The sequence below is a fragment of the Rhinoraja longicauda genome, chromosome 2 (assembly GCF_053455715.1).
Source record: "Rhinoraja longicauda isolate Sanriku21f chromosome 2, sRhiLon1.1, whole genome shotgun sequence".
NCBI classification, from domain to species: Eukaryota; Metazoa; Chordata; class Chondrichthyes; order Rajiformes; family Arhynchobatidae; genus Rhinoraja; species Rhinoraja longicauda.
This window is the reverse complement of record NC_135954.1, coordinates 22,744,283-22,763,397: the sequence shown is the minus strand read 5'-3', so window position 1 is coordinate 22,763,397 and position 19,115 is coordinate 22,744,283.

Genomic DNA, 19,115 nt, shown 5'->3' with positions numbered 1-19,115 from the left:
CCTACTCCTGCACCTATTTTCTATGTTTCTATGTTTGCACTATTTGTAGATGCGGATCTACGAGCTTTTCATTAGAGTTCTGCCTCGTGCCTTGTGGAAATGTGGAAAGGCATTGAGATCAGATAAGTCACCCAGAGCAGTTGGGCCATCTTCTAACTTGCTCCCATAGCAAGAGTATTTATGGAGCTGATCCATGTGAGTTTTTCGTCAAAAGTGAACCACAAAGTGTTGAGGATGAGGTTCCAGTGATGGTAATGGCATTGAATGGTAAAGCACTTCTTGTGGGCTTGGATGTTATTACTAAAACCAGGGGGATTGCCATAGTTATGCAAGATTGCTTTTTACATTTGTTATTGCATGGAACAAAAGCTTTTGTTTAATGAAAAACACAACTGCTAGTCTCAAATTTACTACTCAATGGAAACATATCTAAACCTCCCGTGTATTTATAAATTCATTAAACTAGAAGAAAAGGTGAAAGTGTTAAATGCTTCTTGAGGGTATCAGAATTTCTATTAATTTGTTGCGGTTTGATATTACTGCAGTTTTTTAAACGATAAAGATTGGATTTGAATCTTCATCAACACCCTTGTCTCATACCATCCCCAACCTCCTATCCCCTCTCATGCAAGATTAATCTAAAGTCAAACATCTAACACAGATAATATTAAGATTTCATTTGAGACTTACAAGTAGGATGTACTGAAAATAATCCCCCCAACAATCAAATAACAAAACAATCTGTGCATTCTTTGAACTATTAGGAAGTATGTTTTCTGGTTATTTTTCTTGCTAATGGAAATTCACTTGATATTATTGTCATAATATCTCTTCAAAATTTCAAATTAAGATATTTTTGTGCTAATAAAAATAGGACCATGTTTACTGCAGTGCCCATTTTCCCCCACCCACTAATCTTCCCACCCTGTTCATGAAACATTTCTGATGCAGCAAAATGAGTTAAAAATAACTACTCTTGAACATTTGATTGACAAGGTCCCTCTAAAGCTTTCCTGTCCTTGTGCCTGTCCAAGTATCTTTTAACTGCTGTTCTAGTACCTCCTTAACTGCCTCCTCTGGCAGCTCATACCATATTCCTGCCACCCTCGGGTTCCTATTAAGTCTTTCCCAACCTCTCCCTATAGATAAGTCTTTCAAATCCTGGCAACATCTTCATAATAAAGGTATGTAGGTTAATTGACTGGGTAAATGTAAATTGTCCCTAGTGTGTGTAGGATAGTGTTAGTGTGTGGGGATCACTGGGCGGTGCGGACTTGGTGGGCCGAAAAGGCCTGTTTCCGCGCTGTATCTGAAATATGAAAAAATAATATAAATAATCGCCTTTGCACATTTTCCACCTTAACAACTTTCTTCCTATGGCAGGGTGATCAAAACTGAACACAATACTCCAAATGTGGCCTGACCAACCTCTTGTTCAACTGTAATATAGTCTCGCAACTTCTATACTCAGTATCCTGTTTGAGGATGGCCCTTTACCACTCTATCTAACTGTGATGCCACCTTCAGGGAACAATAAACCTTTACTGTTAGAACCCTCTGCTCTCCAACGCTCCGCTCCCTAAGACCTGGCCATTCACTGTGAAAATCCAGCCCTGGTTTGGTTTCCCAAAATGCAACATTTCACACTTATCTGCATTAAAGGTCATTTGCCATTCCTCAGCCCACTTGCCCAGCTGATCAAGATCCTGTTCTAACTTTTGATAACCATCTTCTCTGTTTTACGATATCACCTACTTTAGTGTCATCAGCAAACTTACTGATCATGCCTTGCCCATTCTCGTCCAAATTATTGACATATATCAGAAACAGCAGTGGAGCCCAGCACTAGTCACACCACTAGTTACAGGCCTCCAGTTTGAAACTGCTACCAACCTCCAACCTCCAACCTTCAACTGCCACTCTCTGCTTCCTTCCATGAAGCCAATTGTGGATCCAGTCAGCGAGCTCTCCCTGAATTCCATGTGACCTAACCCACCAGAATGGCCTTATCCTTGTCAACCTTCTTGGTAACTTCTTCGGTGTCTCTCCATGTTTTGCCCACTTAAGTGCCTGCACTGCAGCACGGTGGTGCAGGGGTAGAGTTGCTGCCTTACAGCGCTTTCAGTGCCGGAATCCCAGGTTTATTCCCGACTATGGGTGCTATCTGTACGGAGTTTTATGTTCTCCCCATGACCACGTCGGTTTCCTCCCACGCTCCAAAGAATAACAGGATTGTATGTTAATAGAAACATAGAAACATAGAAAATAGGTGCAGGAGGAGGCCATTTGGCCCTTGGAGACAGCACCACCATTCATTGTGATCATGGCTGATCATCCATAATCAGTAACCCGTGCCTGCCTTCTCCCCATATCCCTTGATTCCGCTAGCCCCAAGAGCTCTAACTAACTCTCTTTTAAATTCATCCAGTGAATTGGCCTCTACAGGCTTCTGTGGCAGAGAATTCCACAAATTCACAACTCTCTGGGTGAAAAAGTTTCTGGACTCCCCCATCAAAAAGGTTCTGGACTCCCCCACCATTGGGAACATTTTTCCTGCATCTAGCTTGTCCAGTCCTTTTAAAAATGTATACGTTTCTATAAGATCCCCTCTCATCCTTCTAAAGTCCAGTGAATACAAGCCCAGTCTTTTCAATCATTCCTCAAATGACAGTCCCGCCATCCCAGGGATTAACCACGTGAACCTACGTTGCACTGCCTCAATAGCAAGGATGTCCTTCCTCAAATTAGGAGACCAAAACTGCACACAATACTCCAGATGTGGTCTCACCAGGGCCCTATACAACTGCAGAAGGACCTCTTCTCTACTCAAATCCTCTTGTTATGAAGGCCAACGTGCCATCAGCTTTCTTTACTGCCTGCTGTAGCTGCATGTTTACTTTCAGTGACTGATGTACCAGGACACCCAGGTCTCGCTGCACTTCCCTTTTTCCTAATGTGACACCATTGAGATAATAATCTGCCTCCTTGTTCTTGCCGCCAAAGTGGATAACCTCACATTTATCTACATTATACTGCATCTGCCACGCATCTGCCCACTCACTCAACCTGTCCAAGTCACTCTGCAACCTCCGAACATCCTCTTCGTAGTTCACACTGCCACCCAGCTTTGTGTCATCTGAAAATTTGCTAGTGTTACTTTTAATCCCATCATCTAAATCATTAATATATATTGTAAACAGTTGCGGCCCCAGCACCGAGCCTTGCGGCACTCCACTCGCCACTGCCTGCCATTCTGACAGGGACCCGTTTATTCCTACTCTTTGTTTCCACTCTGCGAACCAATTTTCTATCCATGTCAATACCCTACCCTCAAAACCATGTACTCTAATTTTGCCCACTAATCTCCTGTGTGGGACCTTATCAAAGGCTTTCTGAAAGTCCAGATTATATCCACTGGCTCTCCTTCATCCATTTTGCTTGTCACATCCTCAAAAAATTCCAGAAGATTAGTCAAGCAGGATTTACCCTTCATAAATCCATGCTGATTTGGACCAATCTTTTTACTGCTATCCAAATGCTCCGATATTACTTCAGTCTGAAGAAGGGTCTCGACCCGAAACGTCACCCATTCCTTCTCTCCCGAGATGCTGCCTGACCTGCTGAGTTACTCCAGCATTTTGTGAATAAATCGATTTGTACCAGCATCTGCAGTTATTTTCTTACATTACTTCTTTAATAATTGACTCCAGCATCTTCCCCACCACCGATGCCAGGCTAACTGGTCTATAATTCCCTGTTTTCTCTCTCGCTCCTTTCTTGAAAAGTGCTATAACATTAGCTATCCTCCAATCCGCAGGAACTGATCCTGAATCTATTGAACATTGGAAAATTGTTGGGAAAACATTGGAAAATGATCACCAATGTGTCTGCAATTTCTAGAGCCATATCATTGAGTACCCTGGGATGCAGACCATCAGGCCCTGGGGATTTATCAGCCTTCAGTCACATCAGTCTATCCAATACTATTTCTCGTCTAAAGCAAATTTCTTTCAGTTCCTCTGTCTCCCTAGATCCTCTGTCCTCTAGTACATCTGGGAGATTGTTTGTGTCTTCCTTAGTGAAGACAGAACCAAAGTACCTGTTAAACTCTTCTGCCATTTCCTTGTTCCCCATAATAATTTCACCTGTTCCTGCCTTCAAGCGACCCACATTTGTCTTTATTTATCTTTTTTTCTTAACATACCAAAAGAAGCTTTTACTATCCTTCTTTATATTCTTGGCCAGCTTATCTTTGTACCTCATCTCTTCTCCCTGTATTGCCTTTTTAATTATCTTCTGCTGCTCTTTAAAAGTTTCCGAATCCTCTGGCTTCCCGCTACTCTTTGCTATGTTTCTTTTAGTTTTATTCCATCCCTAACTTCCCTTGTCAGCCACGGTTGCCTCTTACTCCCCTTAGAATCTTTCTTCCTCTTTCGAATGAAATGATCCTGTGTCTTTAAAACGGGTAATTATAGACCAGTTAGTCTGACATCAGTGGTGGGGAAAATGCTGGAGTCAATTATAAAAGACGAAATTGCTGAGCATTTGGATAGCAGTAACGGGATCGTTCCGAGTCAGCATGGATTTACGAAGGGGAAATCATGCTTGACAAATCTACTGGAATTTTTTGAGGATGTAACTAGGAAAATTGACAAGGGAGAGTCAGTGGATGTGGTGTACCTCGACTTTCAGAAAGCCTTCGACAAGGTCCCACATAGGAGATTAGTGGGCAAAATTAGGGCACATGGTATTGGGGGTAGGGTACTGACATGGATAGAAAATTGGTTAACAGACAGAAAGCAAAGAGTGGGGATAAATGGGTCCCTTTCGGAATGGCAGGTAGTGACCAGTGGGGTACCGCAAGGTTCGGTGCTGGGACCCCAGCTATTTACGATATACATTAATGACTTAGACGGAGGGATTAAAAGTACCATTAGCAAATTTGCAGATGATACTAAGTTGGGGGGTAGTGTGAATTGTGAGGAAGATGCAATAAGGCTGCAGGGTGACCTGGACAGGTTGTGTGAGTGGGCGGATACATGGCAGATGCAGTTTAATGTAGATAAGTGTGAGGTTATTCACTTTGGAAGTAAGAATAGAAAGGCAGATTATTATCTGAATGGTGTCAAGTTAGGAGGAGGGGGAGTTCAACGAGATCTGGGTGTCCTAGTGCATCAGTCAATGAAAGGAAGCATGCAGGTTCAGCAGGCAGTGAAGAAAGCCAATGGAATGTTGGCCTTCGTAACAAGAGGAGTTGAGTATAGGAGCAAAGAGGTCCTTCTACAGTTGTACCGGGCCCTGGTGAGACCGCACCTGGAGTACTGTGTGCAGTTTTGGTCTCCAAATTTGAGGAAGGATATTCTTGCTATGGAGGGCGTGCAGCGTAGGTTCACTAGATTAATTCCCGGAATGGCGGGACTGTCGTATGTTGAAAGGCTGGAGCGATTGGGCTTGTATACACTGGAATTTAGAAGGATGAGGGGGGATCTTATTGAAACATATAAGATAATTAGGGGATTGGACACATTAGAGGCAGATAACATGTTCCCAATGTTGGGGGAGTCCAGAACAAGGGGCCACAGTTTGAGAATAAGGGGTAGGCCATTTAGAACGGAGATGAGGAAGAACTTTTTCAGTCAGAGGGTGGTGAAGGTGTGGAATTCTCTGCCTCAGAAGGCAGTGGAGGCCAGTTCGTTGGATGCTTTCAAGAGAGAGCTGGATAGAGCTCTTAAGGATAGCGGAGTGAGGGGGTATGGGGAGAAGGCAGGAACGGGGTACTGATTGATAGTGATCAGCCATGATCGCATTGAATGGCGGTGCTGGCTCGAAGGGCTGAATGGCCTACTCCTGCACCTATTGTCTATTGTCTATTGTCTATTGTCTTCTGGATTATGCCCAGAAATTCCTGCCATTGCTATTCTCCCGTCATTCCTGCTAGGATCCCTTTCCCAGTGGACCTTGGCCAGCTCCTCTCTCATGCCTTCATAGTCCCCTTGGTTCAATTGCAACACTGACACTTCTGATTTAACCTTCTCCCTCTCAAATTGCAGATTAGAACTTATCATATTAAGGTCACTACCTCCTAGCGGTTCCTTTACCTCAAGTTCCCTTATTAAATCTGGTTCATTAGACAACACTAAATCCAGAATTGCCTTCTCTCTGTTAGGCTCCAATACAAGCTGCTCTAGGAATCCATCTCAGAGGCACTCTACAAACTCCCTTTCTTGGGGTCCAGAACCAACCGGATTTTTCCAGCCTACCTGCACATTGAAATCTCCCATAACCACAGTGGCATTACCTTTGTTACATACCAATTTTAACTTCTGCTGCAACTTGCACCCAGGCTACTGTTTGAGGGCCTGTAGATAACTCCCATTAGTGTCTTCTTACCGTTACAATTCCGCAATTCTATCCACAGTGACTCCCTATGTCACCCCGGCAAGGGACTGAATTTCATCCCTTACCAACAGAGCTACCCCACCTCCTCTGCCCACTTGCCTGTCCTTTCTATAGGACGTATAACCCTGAATATTCAGATCCCAGTCCCAATCCTCCTGCAGCCATGTCTCTGTAATCCCCACAATGCCATATCTACCAATCTCTAACTGAGCCTTACTCTTATTCTTCTTATATTTCATGCATTCATACATAATACTTTTAATCCTCAGCTTTCACATCGATTCCTATTACACTTGGCCATTCGCGCCTATCCCTTCGTGAGCTTTCTGTCCTGTTAATTGTGAGGTCTTTCTTAACTTTTCCTATACTCTCTTTCTCTTTAACTCCATCCATGTCCATCCCATTTGTCTCCTCCCGCCCCACTATTTAGTTTAAAACCACCCGTGCAGCAGTGGCAAACCTGCCTGCCAGAATGCTGGTCCCCCGCCTGTTAAGGTGCAAACCCGTCCCTTTTGTACAATTCACCCTTACCCCAAAACAGATCCCAGTGGTCTAAGAATCTAAATCCCTGCCCGCTGCACCAGCTTCTCAGCCACACATTCAGATCGCCTATCTCCCTGTTCCTGCCCTCACCAGCACGAGGAACTGGAAGCAAACCGGGGATAACCACCCTGGAGGTCCTGTTTTTCAGCCTTCTTCCGAGCTCTCTAAAGTCACGCTGTAGAATATCTTTCCTCTTCTTCCCGACGTCATTTATGATGACATGCACTACCACTTCCGGCTGCCCCCCTTGAGGATGCTCTGCAATCGGTCCGTGACGTCCTAAATCCTGGCACCGGGGAGGCAACACACCATCCTTGAATCCCGCCTTTTCCCACAGAAGCCCCTGTCTGTACCTCTCACTATGGAGTCCCCTACTACCACGGCTCTGCCTGACATCTGTCTCTTCGTCTTTGCTTCAGCGCCACGCTTTGACTCGCAGACCTGTCCGCCACTCAGAATGGCAGTGTCTCCTGTCCCGACAGCTTCCAAGAGGGTGAACCTATTTTCATGAGGTGCATCCCCCGGGGTCTCCTGTACTCCAAGCTTCCTTCCCTTCCTTATCGTCACCCACCTTCTCTCCTCTGGTATCTTCGGTGTAACAATCTCGCTGTAGATCCTGTCCAGGAAACTCTGCTTTTCCAGGATGATCCTGAGGTCATCCTGAAGTTAATTGGATTGATATAAGTGCAAAATTGTCCCCAGTGTGCGTAAGATAGTGTTAATGTGCGGGGAACGCTGGTCGGTGTGGACTCGGTGGGCTGAAGGGCCTGTTTCTGCGCTGTATATCTAAACTAAACTAAAAGTCTAAATTTCTCTTAAATGCAGTGGTTTTATCTGATTTTACCACTTCCTCTGGCAATGTATCAATCATTCTCTGTGTCGAGAAAACGTACCCCTCAAATACCCTTTAAAATCCTTCCTCTCACCTTACATCTATGTCCTCTTATTTCTGATACCCTTTCCTTGGGAAAGCAATTCTGACCATTTAAGCCTCATAATTTTAGTTCAGTTTAGTTTATTGTCACGTGTAATGAGATACAGTGAAAAGCTTTTGTTGTTTGATAACCAGTCAGCAGAAAGAAAATACATGATTACAATCGATCCATTTACGGTGTACAGATACGTGATAAGGGAATTACCTTTAGTTCAAGGTAAAGCCAGCAAAGTCCAATCAAGGATAGTCCAAGGTTCACCAAAGAGGTAGATAGTAGTTCAGCACTGCTCCCTGGTTGTGGTAAGGTGATCCAGTTGCCTGATAACAGCTGGGAAGAAACTGTCCCTGAATCTGGTGCTGTGCATTTTCACACTTCTATACCTTTTGCCTGTGGGAGAGGGGAGAGGAGGGAGTGGCCAGGGTGCAACTCATCTTTGATTATGCTGCTGGCCTTGCCGAGGCAGCGTGAGGTATAAAAGGGAGGTTGGTTTGTGTGATGGTCTGGGCTGCGTCCACAATTCGCTGCAATTTCTTGTGGTCTTGGATGGAGCTGTACATATCTCAATCAAATCACCACTTATCTTCCTTCACTTCAGGGAAAACAAACCCAGCGTATCCAATCTCTCCAATCCAGATAACGTACTGTGAATACCCCTGTGCTCTCTCTACAACAACTAAATCCTTCCCGGAGTGTAGTGGACAGAACTGTACCTCGGTACATGTGACAATAAACTATTCTGTGAACTGTAAACTGTTAAACCAGGCTGTGCGTGGTAAAGGTTCAGTCAATCACTTTGTCTGCCTGCTGTAACTTTGGCCATAAAATTCTTTTTAAGCTCTTCATCTGCAGTTCCCAAATTCCACCCACAAACTAACTCCTGTAATTGAGTTTGAAGACTCTCAATAAATCCAATTTTCTCCCACCCTCCTCTCCTGCCCAATCCACACCCCTGCGTGCTTACTTAATGTCGATAGGGTTAAAATAGTAAATAACATTTGAAATTTGTTGTATTGATTCTATTTTCGAAATATCCCCATAAAAATCTATGTGATCTGTGTGCTTTTCGGCACTTACAGATTTCCAAAAAAAAACGCCTTCCTGTTCACCTCGATACTCAGTTCTGTGAATTGGAGTGACAGTAAATTCACACTAAGGCAGGACTCTTGTGATCCAACTTCACCTTTATAAATGCCACTCAGTTAACTGTTCATGTAAATGAGTCAGTTCAGCCTTTGTGATTCAAAAGGAAGAAGTCAGTGTAAATGTCAGATTGCTAATGACTTTTACAATACCCTTTTAATAAAACCCTTCATTTACATCGATGGCTTCACAACTCCAAAATTGATATAATACCACAATTGTAAATTGAAATCAAAGATATCCTGATTAAGTCTGATCGCAGGGTCATCAATCTGAAACATTAACTCTATTTCTCTCTCCACAGATGCTGCCTGACCTGCTGAGTACTTACAGCATTTTCTGTTTCTATTTCTGTAAATGGAAATGGGGTGACCAGCATCACATCTTTGTTGAAAGAAGCAGCATTTTTAAAGTCATAGCCAGCTCAAACCTCTCCCTATAGCTCAGGCCCTTGAGTCCTGGCAACATCCTCGTAAATCGTCTCTGCACCCTTTCCAGCTTGACAACATATTTCCTGTAACATGATGACCAAAACTGAACACAATACTTTAAATGTTTATTTGAGGGCAAATGGGACTAACTTTGACAGAGCATCTTCATGGACAAGAATGGGTTGGGTCAAACAGCCTGTTTCCATGCTGTATGACTATGGATTATTAAGGGGTTGGACACGTTAGAGGCAGGAAACATGTTCCCAATGTTGGGGCAGTCCAGAACAAGGGGCCACAGTTTAAGAATAAGGGGTAGGCCATTTAGAACAGAGATGAGGAAAAACTTTTTCAGTCAGAGAGTTGTGAATCTGTGGAATTCTCTGCCTCAGAAGGCAGTGGAGGCCAATTCTCTGAATGCATTCAAGAGAGAGCTGGATAGAGCTCTTAAGGATAGCGGAGTCAGGGGGTATGGGGAGAAGGCAGGAACGGGGTACTGATTGAGAATGATCAGCCATGATCACATTGAATGGCGGTGCTGGCTCGAAGGGCCGAATGGCCTCCTCCTGCACCTATTGTCTCTTGTCTGCATCCTATAAATGGATCATTCACTTCTTTGATGATTCACTTTTTTCACTTCAATACAGCAAGTTCCTGCAGAACCCACAAGGCATCACCACACCAAGCTCCCAGATCCGGCCATGAACTATCAGCCAACAGAGATCAAATCCTATCAAACATCTGAGCTGATGTGGCATTTCACTCAGTTCTTCTATCCTTCTGGTATGAAATAATGACTTTCTGCATTCAGCGTTCTTGAGCCCTCTTCGGACTTTTCAAAATGAGCAAAATGCCGAAGACTGCTTGATTTATAGTGGTGATGGCCACAGCACATTTATCCTTTGCAAAATTAATCTGGGATGTGCAGAAGAAAATAAACATTAAAAAGAGCAATCCCACTGCAAAGCGAGTTTTTGGGCAGGCATTTCCAGGAAGAGGATTGACTGAAAATTGCATGTAAAAGCTGGTTCTATTATAGCTGAGGGAAGTTAATGTTGCAATAAACCCAACATTAATGGCATTTCAGTGCAGCTGTCCATTTTGAAACCAAGATTTTAATTAAGATTGAAAGAAATTTCACTGAAAAACAGGATGTTGCTTTAATTTTTTTTGTGACGTTCCTTTACTTCACCATACTGTAGAAAGTCATCCCAAACTCCACAATGGACCAATAGCAAAGACACGGAGCTGCCTCTCCAGGCTGACAGTTTCCCTTTGTATCATCAGAACCTGCGATCCCTTATTCTCACACAGGCATGAACTCAAAACACAGTGAGAGTGACACACTTACTGTGAAAAGCAGTAATACTAAAAGTAACTGAAGGGGGTACTTGCATGAAAGTCTGCGGACTTGTCATAAAGGTTATTACAATCCCAGTGCTGCGAGACAGAATAGCAGCTTGTTGCCTGGTGTGTGACTCACTGCACCTCTCACATGCACCAGCACAAATGTAATTGTGTACAAGCAGTGCCAAGCGTTTGCAAACCTCGCAACCTGGTGCCAAGACATCAACCTTTCCCTCAATGTCAGCCAGAGCAGGAGATTGTGGTCGACTTCAGGAAGTGAAGCGGCACACAAACCCCTGTATATATTGATGGCGCCGAGGTAGTGGTTGAAAGATTCAAGATCTTCAAGATTGTATAGTCAGAGGGTGGTGAATCTGTGGAATTCTTTGCCAAAGAAGGCTGTGGAGGCCAAATCAGTGGATATTTTTTCAGGCAGAGATAGATTATTGATTGGTACGGGTGTCAGAGGTTATGGGGAAAAGGCAGGGGAATGGGGTTAGGAGAGAGAGAGAGATCAGCCATGATTGAATGAGGGAGTAGACTTGATTGGCCAAATGGCCTAATTCTACTCCTGTTCCTTATGACCTTATGACCTCAGGAGTCAATATCACCAGTAACCTGTCCTGGACCAATCATATCGAAGCCATGGCCAAGAAAGCAGACCTATGGGTCTATTTCCTGAAAAGGCTTAGGAGGTTTGGCATGCCCCCAATAGCTCTCACCAACCCCTACTCATGCACCATTGGAAGCATTTTATCGAGATACATCACAGCATGGTTTGGGAACAACTGCATCCAAGACCACAAGAAACTGCATCCAAGACCACAAGGCAGAGAGTTGTGGATGCAGCCTAGACCATCACACAACCAACCTCCCTCCCATTGACTCCATCTACATTTCACGCTACTTTGGCAAGGCCACCAGCAGAACCAATGACGAGTCTCACTCCGGTCACTCCCTCTTCTCATCACTCCCATCAGGCAAGAGGTACAGAAGTATGAAAATACATTGCTCCAGATCAGAGATAGTTTCTTTCCAGCTGCTATCAAGCAACAGAACCATACTATCACCAATCGGTTCCCATTGTCAAATTTGTAGGCAATAGGCTCAAGTGAAGCAGTGTGACAAAGGAAAGAGATTTTTTTTAAAAAACTGAACAAAATATGTAATTACTCTGATACTGTGAAAGTAAATGCAGACCAACAAAATGACATAGGAACGAAAATAAAAAATGTGCATAGTCCTTGAATTCTATTGAAACAATCTGCAAGTCTTGGGAGCTTGATACAAATGTAGGGAGGAACTGCAGATGCTTGTTTTACACCAAAGATAGACACCAAAAATGCTGAAGTAACTCAACGGGTCAGGCATCATCTCTGAAGAAGAGGAATGGGTGGCGTTTTGGGTCGAGACCCTTCTTCAGACTCAGGGGAGTAGGAAGCGAGAGATATGAAATGGTACAAAGAACAAATTAATGAAAGATATGCAAAAGGACAAATTAAAGCCAGCAAGGAAAGGTGGAACCCACAAGGGTCCATTGTTGGTTGTGGAGAAGGTGAGTTTCACTGTTTGTATCACTTATTATCACCTTCTCCACTGCTAACCTAAGTTAGATATAGCTCTTAGGGCTAACGGAATCAAGGGATATGGGGAGAAAGCAGGAACGGGGATACTGATTTTGGTTGATCAGCCATGATCATATTGAATGGCTCGAAGGGCTGAATGGCCTACTCCTGCACCTATTTTCTATGTTTCTACGTTTCTGTGCTTCTATGCACATGGAGTATTGTGTATAGTTTTGATTGGGACATTAAGGAAGGATGTGGTAGCTATGGAGAGAGCCCAGAAAAGATTCTTCAGGGAGCAACCTTCAAAGTTAGGGCTGCAGTTGTAAGGAGTGATTGGGTAGGCTGGGTTTATTTTCAATGGGATGTAAAAGGCTGAAGGTGACCTACTGGAGGTTTAGAAAGTTAACGGACAGTCTCTTTCCTAGGCCAGGGGAGTCTAGAACTCTAGGCCACAGGTTTAAGCTAAGAAGCGTATCATCCAAAAGAGATCTGTGGTCTTTCACACAAAAGGTTATCTGTAATGAGCTGCTAGAGGAGGTGGTGGGGACAAATAAAATTAAAATTGTTAAAAGGCAGATACTTAGAGAAAAACATAGAGGGATGCTGGCAAAATGCTGGTGATTGGGATAAGCATATTTAGGCATGATGGTCAGGGTAAACAAAATAGCCCGAATGTTATGTGTTTACGATTCTACCTACTATTCTTCCTAATGGTCACCCATTGCCTTGCTGCTAATGGTTGTGGTGTGCACTCGATGCATGTGCAATCCACCATGTTGCTAGCATTGCAGATACTCCACTGTGAGGTCATCCAAAGCATCAGCTCCAATATAGAAACATAGAAACCAAAGATACTAGAGGAACAAGATGGACCACTCCGTTGAAATCGCCTATACTGAAGTGTAGTACGCGAAGGAGCCATTTTAGTAAGCAAAACCCGCCGTTCGTTATGCCTCTCGCAGTGTAATCAGTGTTTTGGAGAACAGTATGTGCGATTATACCATTAAAATGCAGAATATATCTCATCTATCAATTCGCAGATTTTTGTTATTTTTCTTTTTAAATGTTTCTGCAAGTTTCTGCCTACTAAAATGGCGCCTTGACGTACTACGGTTTTTAGGGTCGAGTGGTCTATCTTGTTCCTCTAGTATCTTTGATAGAAACATGGAAAATAGGTGCAGGAGTAGGCCATTCGGCCCTACAAGCCAGCTCCGCGATTGAATATGATCATGGCTGATCATCCAAAATCAGTACCCCATTCCTGCTTTCTCCCTATATCCCTTGACTGCCTTCACCCTAAGCGCTATATCTAACTCTCTCTTGAAACCATCCAGTGAATTGGCCTCCACTGCCTTCTGTGGCAGAGAATTCCATAGATTCACAACTCTCTGGGGAAAAGGTTTTTCCTCATTTCAGCCCTAAATGGCCTACCCCACAGTCTTAAACTGTGACCCGTTTAGTCAAGAGCTGCAGCAAAAAAAAGACACAAAGCACCGGAGAAACTCAGCGGGTGAGGTGAGTGCGTTTGCCTCGTTTTAAACCGCCTTGCTCTGTTCTTTCCGAGATACTTGCTCTTGCTTCCCACACACATGGTCACCAGAAAGTGTCCTCGGTTTCCCACATTTTTTTCAGGAGGATCACACCAGGAGAGGGTGCTGCAGGAGAGGTTTGGGCCCAACGGGTCCACTCGGTCTAGTCAAGGAATACAAACGGTGAGATGAGCAAGAAGAATAGGGTGGGGGAGGGATGGAGAGAGTGGGAATGCAAGATATACTTGAAGTTAGAGAAATCATGCCGCCTGGGTTGCAAGCTCACAAGCAAAATATGAGGTGCTGTTCCTCCAATTTCAATGCTTTTCTTGACAAGTAGCAAAAGGAGTGTCAGCCAGAGAAATGAAAGTATTCTCTCTCTGGAAAAGTAAACAAAAAATGGATATTGCTTTACTTGCTTAAAGTCTGCTTCCTTTCCAATTTTCCCCCTGCTTCCCTGCTACTGAAGTGTTGACTCATACCAGCAATGTCTTGATCAAATGGCCATTCTTCGCGTGAGCGTAAACAACGTGTGATGCCTGTCTAATCATTCCACAAACCTGCATCTGATCTTGTCCACAAGCAGAGCCTGTCAAAGGAAAAAAAATCATTGTGTAGTGGCCTGAAGTCAGAACCCCAGCTGAATTTTCCTCAGAAGACACATGCTGAGACCTGCGAGGCATTTTCCTCCAGCAGTTTTTGTTGTTGTCTCAAGTTGCCCTTTTACACTACTTTCAAATTGTGGTTGTGCATTTCCTTGGTAATTCAGGCGGTGCAAGCAATTCAAGTCTTTAATGTCTGAATATAGAGGGTGACTGCTGTGTACCTGATCTGAAAGATGCCTTGAATATTCAGCTGGTTCTGTTACTTTTCTTTGTGTGTTTCTCAGAAAATTATAAAAGTCTTTGAAAATGTGCTCATTTTTACAAAACCTCAGCAAACACCAGGCCGCCTTGGATCTAAGAGGATACTCAGTGGTTACGGCTCAGCAAAGAGAAAAAAAAAACTGAAGAGTAACCCAATAAGTCCCAACTTCAACAAAATATTAGAAACCACTGTTATAAAAAAATCAGTCGACATCGGATGTGGAGACTTGGGCCTACTATAAGAGAGACGTAACTATTTTGTGAATGGTGGAAGCTTCCTGTTCTGTGCATTTGTACGTACAGGATGTGTAAGGTGTTTCCCCACCTCCACTAGCTCCTACATGTAATGATGTAAACATCATCTCCGAGAACCACGTTATCAAAGGGCAAGAAAACCTCTATCCTGTTTTCCTTTATGTTAAAATATACCGTCATGTAGCTACGTTTGTGGTTAATCTTTTATCGTAAATTGCACCAGTTCAGTGTGATCAGGGAGTCGATCAAATTTCCATTTTGAAAAGGAAACATTTGGAGTGAACAACAGTGCAATAACAATGTTTGTTAATCCCCATTGATTCCACTTGTAAAATTACACAGCACAAATGCACAATAATTTAAACCTTTATTCCTTATCATGTATCATTATCATGTAATTCTAATAGAAAAATAAATATTCTAAAATTAATACACCTTTATCTTTCAATCACATCAAAACTATTAATCTGTAAAATTAAACTTTTTTTTTTGAGCAGCCATTCAAAATGTATTTTGAACATTCACTTAATTTGTTGAAGTTAAAGCAAAAGTAATTAAAAAAATATATTTGATGTAATATATTCCAGTGAAGAATAGGTTTTTATAAAAGCTTTACATTCTGAATGTCTGCTATTCTAAAATACAAAATCAAATTGTTACAGAACTGCCTCAAATAAACAACTCATTAGATATTAGCAAATATAAATCACTTAAATGGCTTAACTGCAGGATAGAATAAATAGTTTAAATAATCTATTAATTACAGTCCAGCATGGAGCGGTTTGTCTAAATGAGGATACTGACTTGCTACTTTGATAATAATATATAATAATGTTTCTAAGGGTCTCAGATTTGTTTTAAAAGTGCACTGGAATAAAGTGCATCATTCTTGCTAAATCAGTTTCTTACATATAAGTTGTTAACTTGCAGCAGTACTTTTAAAAAATAATCCAAAAGAAAACATGGAAACAATGTAATTATAGCTATCTATTACATTAATTGTTCAAAATTTTACTAAAGAATTCTGCTAATTTCTACTTCAGTTTAGAGTTTATAGATATAGCATGTAAATAGGCCCCTCAGCCTATCGATTCCATGCTGGTCATAGACCACCCGTTCGCACTAGTTCTATATTATCCCAATTTCTCATCCACTTTCCACACACATAAGGGGCAATCTTACGCAGACCGATTAACCTACAAACCCGCATGACTTTGGGATGTGGGAGGAAACCGGAGCATCTGGAGGAAACCCACATGATCACAGGAAGAACGGGCAAACTCCGCAAGGTCAGGGTCGAACCCAGGTCTCTGGCGCTATGAGGCAGCAGTTCTATCAACTGCACCACTGTGCCCAGTTTTTCTTCCCAACTTGTTTCCACATGAAAACAGGGATCCGGCCATTTTAATTTGAATATTTCCTTGCAAAAAGCAGTCGTTTATTTTATATATTGATTTTAAGGTAAAACTGTATTGAGAAATAGAACCTTGAAGGGTAGAGTGGGGGTAAATAGGTTTACTCATCTTATTTGAACAGTAAGTGCTTGATGTTGATTGAAGAAGTGGGAAGGGAATAAATGCCATTATATTTCTACTACTAATTGGACATACAATATGTACATGTACATTGGCAGGAATTTGCAAACTGTTCATCTTCCCAGAGTACCTATCGTCTATACTTTTCCTAAAAGTTATCTTGAGATGAAATACCATTAAACTTGATAATTCCTGCCAATTGCTGCAAAATTAGACGTACATTAACACATCAAAAAATGTCAGAGGCTGACTTTAACATATAAACAATTTTGGTTTATCTTCACAGGATTGGGTTTTGGTTTATTGTTGTCACTGAGGTACAATGTACCTTGTTTTGCAGCTTGTCCAATCAAATCAGATAATACTCTACATAAATACAATTAAGCCAAACTCAAGTACAATAGGTAGGGCAAATGGAAGGTACTAGGCAGCCAGACCATAATAGTGCAGAAACCAAAATATGTACTGCAAAATAAAATTGACAGCGGATCATTGCTAAGTAGGTTGTAGTTAGGGTTGTGCAGTGTGTTTCAAGAGCCTGATAGTTACTGAGAAGAAACTGTCCTTGAATCTGAGATCACGATTCTCAGGCTCCTGTATCTTCTTCCTGATGGTGACAATTAGAAGAGGGTGTGGCCAGGATGGTGTGGGCCATTGATCACATTTGCTGCCTTTATGAGGCGGCATTTCCTGTAGATCTCTGACCAATCAATACCGAGATCAATACCGATGATGGTCCTGGCAATGCCCATCCCTTTCTGCAGCTTCCTTTGGTCCAAGGCATTCAAGGTTACTGAACCAGGCCATTATGCTACCTGTTAGTATGCTCTTCAGCACACAGCTGTAAAGGTTCAATAGAGTATTCGGTGACATGCTGAGCCACCTCAATCTTGTCGGGAAGTAGAGGTTTTGATGAGCTTTCTTTGTGATTACAACAATGCACTGGGTTCAGGACAGATCTTCAGAGACATGCATGCCCATAAACCAAGCCATGGACTTTCTTCACCAATATCCCATTGACAAAGATGGGTTAATGGATCCTTGGCTTTCCTTTCCTGAACTCAAAAATCAGCTCCCTGGTCTTGTTTATGTTGAGAGCAAGATTGTTGTTCGGGCACCATTCTTTCAGATTAACAATCTACCTCCTGTTCAGTACAAAACAAACATTCTCTTCTTTAATACTCAATTTAAATAATAGGCAAATAAGCGCAGGGAGTTCCATCTACCATTTATCTTTTTATATAACTTCCACATTAGACATAAGGCATTTAAAATTGAGTTTAATTAGTGGGGCCCTTGGAGTAGAAATAAATCTTGAGAGATGGAGCTGTAGTTATTTGGCCTCTGGGATATTTGACCAAAATAGTGCTGATAATGAGTGGTAATATAAAACAAGATCCACACCTCTGTATTTTGTGCCACAATTTGATATGTTGACCAATTTTTCCACGGTTCGGTAGTTGTTCAAGAACATCTCTACCACATCTATTATAGACAATAAACAATAGACAATATGTGCAGGAGTAGGCCATATGGCCCTTCGAGCCAGCACCACCATTCAATGTCAAGTCAAGTCAAGTCAATTTTATTTGTATAGCACATTTAAAAACAACCCACGTTGACCAAAGTGCTGCACATCTGATTAGGAAAAAAAAAAGAAACATACAGTGGCAGGCAGCCAAACACAACGGCGCGGCCATCTTGAACAAAATGTTTAACTAAAGCAGAATGGTGTCCCGCGGCCGCGCCGCACCGGGCGATGGAAGGCCCTGCGGCCGAGCCGCACCGGGCGCTGTTCAGTCCCGCGGCCGAGCCGCGCCGGGCGATGGAAGGCCCCGCGGAAGAGACCTAAAAAAAAAAAGAAGAAAGATTTCCCCCCCCCACACACCCACCCACCCTCACCACCCCCCCCCCCCACCCTCACATACACAACCAAAACAAAACACCCCACCACCAACACACTGTATCAAGATACAGTGAAAAGCTTTGTTTGGAATAGTATTCAGTTAAATCATGTGATCATGGCTGATCATTCTCAATCAGTACCCCGTTCCTGCCTTCTCCCCATACTCCCTGACTCCGCTATCCTTAAGAGCTCTATTTAGCTCTCTCTTGAAAACATTCAGAGAACTGGCCTCCACTGCCTTCTGAGGTCAAGAATGCCACAGATTTACAACTCTCTGACTAAAAAAGTTTTTCCTCATCTCTGTTCTAAATGGCCTACCCTTTATTCTTAAACTGTGGCCCCTGGTTCTGGACTCCCCCAACATTGGGAACATGTTTCCTGCCTCTAACGTGTCCAACCCCTTAATAATCTTATATGTTTCAATAAGATCCCCTCTCATCCTTCTAAATTCCAGTGTATATAAGCCTAGTCGCTCCAGTCCTTCAACATATGACATTCTGGGAATTCACCTAGTAAACCTACACTGCACGCCCTCAATAGCAAGAATATCCTTCCTCAAATATGGAGACCAAAACTGCACAAGTATTCCATATGCGGTCTCATTAGGGCCCTGTAAAACTGTAGAAGGACCTCTTTGCTCCTATACTCAACTCCTCTTGTTATG